Source organism: Corvus kubaryi, unplaced genomic scaffold (genome assembly GCF_017639235.1).
Source record: "Corvus kubaryi isolate FWS band 111438036 unplaced genomic scaffold, C.kubaryi_AGA036_p1.0 72, whole genome shotgun sequence".
NCBI classification, from domain to species: Eukaryota; Metazoa; Chordata; class Aves; order Passeriformes; family Corvidae; genus Corvus; species Corvus kubaryi.
The window spans coordinates 2,237,427-2,243,709 of NW_024582060.1; the positions used below are offsets into that span (position 1 = coordinate 2,237,427).

The window sequence follows — 6,283 nt, forward strand, 5'->3', positions numbered from 1 at the left end:
GAGGAGCCGGCAGCGTCTGCGGCTCCGTGGTGCGGGAACGTCCCGCAGCCCCCGGGCTGTGTCAGACGAGCCTGGCCCTGGGGCTGCGCTCACCGCACGCGGACCGTCCCGCAGCACCTCGGTGCCCTGGAGCCGCATCCCCGGGCTGCGGATGACAGAGGGGACACGGGACAGAACTGTCTCCCCGCGCCCGAAGCGCTCTTGGCTCGCTGTGTGCCTCAGGGCATGGAAGCGCGGAGCCCTTTGCTGGAGCAGCGCCCTGGTGGCCAGGGCTGGTCCAGCTTGCCGGGGTTTTGTGGTCCTGTGTGCCGATAACAGCGACACGACAGGAGAAACCTCGGTGTGCCCGGCTTCGGAGAGCCCAGGGGAAGATGCTCCCTGTGCCAAGTGGGACAAACGCAGCTTCCACTGCGAACTGTGGCTTAGGACCAATTTAGGACAGAGTGGATCTAAAAAAACCCAGCTTTATTTTGAATTTTAGAAGAGGTTTTTTGAAAGTGTTTTGAAACTCGCAGAAGAGGAACAGTGACTTTTTAATGAGTGACATAATGATCATACTGTCCCTCTGCCTTTAGGGAGGTGCTGAGGACACTGCAGAGTAAAATGCACGATTGTAATCATATGTAGTAGTGGCCAGCAGTCTCACATCAGAAACTGGCTTTGATGCTTTTGCAGACAAGCATTCGCTGTTCTGCTGAAGACGTCACAGCGCAATGGAAAAACCCAGGCTTGCCTGGAAGGCTTTGCTGCTTATTCACATGTGGAGAGTTTCTTCAGGTGTGAGCGTTTGCTCTGGGTGCCTCTCCCTGCTCTCTGCAGCTCCATATTTTTTGCTCCATTTAGCTAAGGACGGCAAGGTAATTGGTTTTCCTCTTTAATGTTCATCCTGTTTTGTGTCAGCACTATCAGGCATCCCTGGCAGGATGAGATGTGCTTTCACTTGGATCACAAAACCTTTACACAACTTGGTGCTTATCTCTTACCACTTGGGTTGAATTTTCCCTGATGGTTTTATGTCAGAGAGATGCCTTCATCTTGTCACAAGAGACTTCAGGCAGAAATTCTGTATTTTGTTTTTGCTGTTTGCTCTTGTGAGTCGGAGCCTTTCCCCTCAGAGCTGTAAGGCCAGTCAGCTTCTACTGTTTGCCTCTCCCAAAGGTCTGGTGGGGTCCTTGGGGGAGGAAGAAGTACTGCTCGTGTCACCCTGTGACAGCCAGCCTGCTAAATCTTGTGTCCTTTGTCCTTGATAACATGGCCATGTGAGCCACTGACAATGAGGAACTGTGAAGGGGAGGAGGGTGTTCCTTTCTTTTTTTTTTCCTTGATCCACGTGCACTGAAGCAGGAGGCATAATATCATGAGTTTTCAGTTTGTTTTGCTGACTTTGCATTTAGTAACTGTAATTTCACCACAGGCTGTGACTTTGGTGACCAGCAGTGTTTGGAATCGGAGAACAGGGCCCAAAATAATGGAAGTGGGTATGTCCTTATGGACAGTGTTTACCAGAGAGACCCAGTGGCCTGCTGAAAAAATATGAAGGCAAAGTAGGCAGGTGACAGCGTTGCAAGGTGTGATCATCTCTACAACGAAGGGGAAGAGCTGCAGGGGTCTGCAACTTCAGAGCTACTGACAGACACAGGCGCAGCTTGACCCGGGGTTTGGAGGTGAGAGCACGCAGGCTTCAAGCTTGAATCACTGGGAAGCACAGCAGGAATTTCAGCCTCGCTTGGAGGAGAGATTTATCTTGCTCAGTGGGGGGTTGAGATCAACCTCTGGATGCCAGGAGGCAGATCTAAGGGGCTTGGCCAGCCCTGACTGTAGAAGACCTCGGCCTCTTTTTCACTCTGAGCTCAAATCAGCCCAGGAGCGTATCTTGGTGGATCTCCTATATTCTCAGAGCTGATGATGCTTTTTGTCCTCATGCTTTCGTCCTTTAATTGCACCTGCTGAAATAACAAGCCCCAGGTACAGCCAAGGATGAGGAAGTAGTCCTGCCACCCCTCTGTGGTGATTATTGTGTGGGAAGGGCGGGTTTAGCGCAGCAGGGGGGAAACCATGGTTTCTCTGGGCAGGGGGAAACCATGAACTGCTTCAGGTTGGTCAGGACTGATTCTGGCCAGCTCTGAAACTGGCCCTGTACCTGGGCTGACTGAGCTCTGGCAGATGGGAAGCACCTGTGTGTCCCCCACAGTGCCCCTGGCTGGTGAGAAGGGCAGCACCTCACTCCAAAGGGAATGGCTGCTGAGGGTCCTGTAGGCTGGGCCACCCCTGCTGGGCAGGAAAGTGGCAGCCCTGGGGACAGCAGCAGCCCTGGGGACAGTGGCAGTCTTGGGGACAGCAGACTGCCCACCCAGGAGCTCTAGGACACAGTAAGCAGGACTGAGTGGTGAAAGGAAGCATAAAGCACCCAGCATCACCCTCCGAGCCACCCTTGCTTCCAGGGAGGGACTGGGATGGCCTGGATGTAATCTGTGGTGACAAAGTGGGGGTGGAGAGGAGGACAGGGAGGGGATTGGTGTTTGGCTTAAACAGAGGCTGGAGAAGGGGGAGAAAGGCACTGAAATAACTGTGTTATTTTTTCTCTCCTCAGTACCTGAGTCACAGCCCAGAAGTGGAGTAGTGAGAGGAACTCTGGAAGGAGCAATGATCTTGACCCTGGGAATACACAGGTCGTGGAAGTAGAGCAGCCAGTGCATGTCCAGGGGTGAGTACACACAGTGTGCAAATGCCTGAAGAGAGGAGGCATCTGGGCAGACCAGCACTGGGTGGGAAGATGACTCGGAAGAGAGAGGCAGATGCTTTCTCCCCTGGCATCTTGGGGGAAACTGATGGCGAAGTGAAAACAAAGCCTCTTCAGGCAGCCTGAACTGCAAGGTTAGGTAGGCCTGTGGAGGTAAGAGTGCTGCTCCCCACAATGTCAGTGCTCTCTCAGACAGTCCTTTGCTCAGAAGGAAATTCCAGAAATATTGAACACTTGGAGCAGCTGTCCTTGCAGTGGCTGTGTCGGTGCTGGGAAACTGGAGCAAATGAGATACAGCTTTTTGCCTTGTAAGAGCAGAGTTCTGGGAAGTTTGGGCTCTCTGCTACTAGCAGGCACTGCCCTTCCCATGGGAGAGAGGCTTTAGGATCCACCAGTGAAGAGCTGTGGGGAACAATGGTCTGATTCTGCTTATCCCACAGATGAGACTCCCCCTCAGTTGCTTGGACTGCTGGGTTGTGTTTATAGGCAAGGGGGAAGGGACCCTGAAGAAGTGGTGACCACTGATGCTGTGGCCCGAAAGCTCCAAGGTTGGAGCACAGTTACTACTGGTATCTCTTGATAAGCTTTTGGGACATCAAGGAGTAACTTACACACCTTGTACTGGATGGTGCATGCCAGAACATGGGCAGATTAGTGGCATGACCAAGGATGATGCTGGGAGTTCAGCTTGGAAAACGTTTTAGAAGCGGTTGGAAAATATGTTGACTGTTCCAGCGTTGATCCTGATAATTTTGTCTGCTGGACAAGGGGTGGGTTTGGGATGTGTCGTATGTTCACAGTGGTGAGGTCTGCTGGGGCAAGGGGTGGAGTAATGAATATACAGTAAGATTATGATTATTTTAAAGATGGAGTTTGAATAAGGGTGAAACAATTCTTAGTATATCTTTCAATTTAGTGCAGGGTGGAATGTAAAGAACAAAAATTGCAGATGGTATCAAGGGATGGCAGTGGTGACCTAGGTGGAGACCACTGAAACAGATATAAACACCCTGTCTGGTGCCAGAATTTAAGTTTGCAGTGCTGTGACTCAGGAATACTTCTGGAGACATAGGTGCACTTTTTGAAGGAGATCCATGCTGAAAGGACTTAATTCCAAGGGGACTGCAGCTGGTGGATGAGTCATGCTTGAACAAGGAAACCCCTGAAGGCTCTATGGGCCACTGGGTGACCCGTGCTGGAGAAAGTATTCACTAAAAAGACGGTGATCTAAATTTTTGCATCATAGCAACATTGTAGCTTTATTGTTGATAAAAATGTGTATTTGATCTCAGCAGAGCTGTCTCACCTCAGCCTGGGGATTACAGAAGCTTTTGTGGGTTGCTTCCTTTAGGAAGCTGCAAAGCAAACATCCTTGGATCACATTTTCATGATTTGAAAGTGGAACTTTTGGAAAGAATTTCGTAAGGTGCTTGTTTTCTTGAACAAAAGTCTTACTCTTTTGCCTTGACACCCAGTGTGCAACTTTTTATGATTGTGTTTGGTCACCTGCCCAGGCGTAGGAAGCGGGAAGGTGACACAGCCCCAAAAGCAAATACCTCCTGCTGTCCCCTGGGGCTGTGGGGCCAAGGGCAGTGGTGGATGGCTGGCTGGGCTGAGGGGGGATGCGGATGGAGCTAGAGGGGCAGGGGGTGCGGCCAGGAGAAGCTGGCCCGGAGGCTGGCAGGGCCAGCGGGGCTGCCGGCACTTTGGGGGCTGAGCTCCCGGTGCCAGCAGCAGGAGCCCCGGGCTGGGTGACAGTAGGGAATGTCCCTGCACTGCCGGGAATGGGGCTGGCTCGAGTGGCTGAGGGCTGGCTGCCCTCTGCTGCCCGCCGGGAGTGTGCCCTGTCCCGGGGAAAATCCAGGAGAAAACCTGCCTGCAGATACTGCCGACCACGCACCTGTGTGCTTTCTGCTTATGGATTTTTTTTTTCCCCCTAAGGGAAAGTTTTTCCTAAGTAGGAAAAACTCCTTTCTCAGTTACTTCTGGAGTGATAAAACTGCTGGCCTTTAGTTCACATTTCTCAGATTTTTCTCCCATAACTGCCAACTATCCTCCTCAGCCTGTTGTGTTGAAACAGGATAAATTATAGATGTGAATGTGTAGTTCAAAGTCTCTCCCTTGCTAAATGTGGATTACTCAATCCACATTTTGACAGAAAATTATTACAGCCCCCAGTTTATTCTTTTGGAACAATTTTACTGTATCTTTCAGAAAGAATAAACAAAAGATAATCACTGAATATAAAAAAACCCCACAAAATATACAAACAAAAGATAATCACTGCTGTGACTTCACTGGCTGCAGGAGGAGAGATGCAGTAAGAAAGCTAGATAAATTGATAGGAAAAATACTAGACCAAGCTCTGAAGGAGGGCAGGATATGAACATCTTCAGTATTCTGCATTGAATGGGTAGTCCTTGTGAGTTTTGCCCCTGAAGGAAATAGAAGACTTCATTTTAGTCATAATTTTCCTTTCTAGTTGTGCTTAAAGAAGCCACTAAGGTGGGATATGAACTCTGTGTTGTAGGATGGGTTCGTTCCAGATTTGTTTTCCTCTACAGTATGTGTTTTTTGTACACTTGGAACATCCCAATTACTTCATAATCCAGGCTCTTGGCATTCTAGGCAGTATTTAGATGTAAAACCTCTGTGTATATAGTATTCATAACTTAAGGGGTTGGAGAAAAACAAATACTGAATGCTACCACTTACGTGCTCATTGTATAGACTCTCCAGTTTCTGTTAAAGCTGAAAATGGTTGCCATCTCCTCTTTAGTCAGTTTGAAGTCAAACACCTAACAAGAGAAACAGCTGGAAATCACCTCTCTGAAAAAAACAGAGGCTGTAAGCAAAATCCACAAAATTAAAGAACAAGTCTGCAAGCTGGTTAGAAGAAATGAGTACTCATGAAAAAGGCATCTCTCTGTATCACCAAGAAGGCATTGGCAGAGGGAATAGAAAAATTCATCCAAAGTTGCAATTACACGTGCCAGCTGTTGCAGGACTCTTGGCAAGCTCTTGCATCTGCCACTTGTGAAAGATGCATCTTTCTGTCCTATTCCAAAGGCACATCTACAGGACTTCCATATTTCACTTAATCTGTCTAGGCTTTTTGAAATCCGGGTAAGCAGCTGCAGTCAAAGACCACTGAATTAACAATAGAGCACCATGGTTTGTGAACACCACAGCTGTTTTCTTAACACTGCTTGCTCTACATAAGCCTTTTGTGGTGTGCTACTGCACTCAAGTGCCAGTGAAGAACCATGTGGCAATTCATCTCTAGTCTGCAGAGTACATGACACCGTGTAAAGTGACTGCTAAAATTATCAGCACACTGTTTCCAAAGAACTTGGTTCACTCCTGCTCTCCAGTTGTAACCTTAAGTTTAGCCCTGAGCAGAGTGTGTAAACAGACAAGAAGCCCGGTGTTCTTGCCTGAGCAGGAGTTGGGAAGAATGATAAAGGATCACTGCTTGCTGTGCAGGGAGAAGCCAAGCCATCCCTGAGGGGCAGCACCCAGCTCACTCGTGATCCCTCACCT

General features: G+C 49.2%; 1 protein-coding gene and 2 long non-coding RNA genes across 5 annotated transcripts in view; 1 reads left to right on the forward strand and 2 right to left on the reverse strand.

Annotated features, from left to right (window-relative positions):
- Window positions 1–6,283, reverse strand: part of LOC121675184 (aldo-keto reductase family 1 member B1-like) — a 21,138-nt gene that overhangs the window by 9,672 nt on the left and 5,183 nt on the right. The window lies entirely within an intron of this gene.
- Window positions 40–2,761, forward strand: LOC121675187. The gene is made up of 3 exons (XR_006019985.1): window positions 40–857; window positions 1,415–1,664; window positions 2,591–2,761. It is a non-coding gene; the product is annotated as an uncharacterized LOC121675187 (long non-coding RNA).
- LOC121675186 lies at window positions 3,969–5,785 on the reverse strand. Its single transcript, XR_006019984.1, has 2 exons — window positions 5,456–5,785; window positions 3,969–5,175 (listed from the first exon to the last, which is right to left on the reverse strand). It is a non-coding gene; the product is annotated as an uncharacterized LOC121675186 (long non-coding RNA).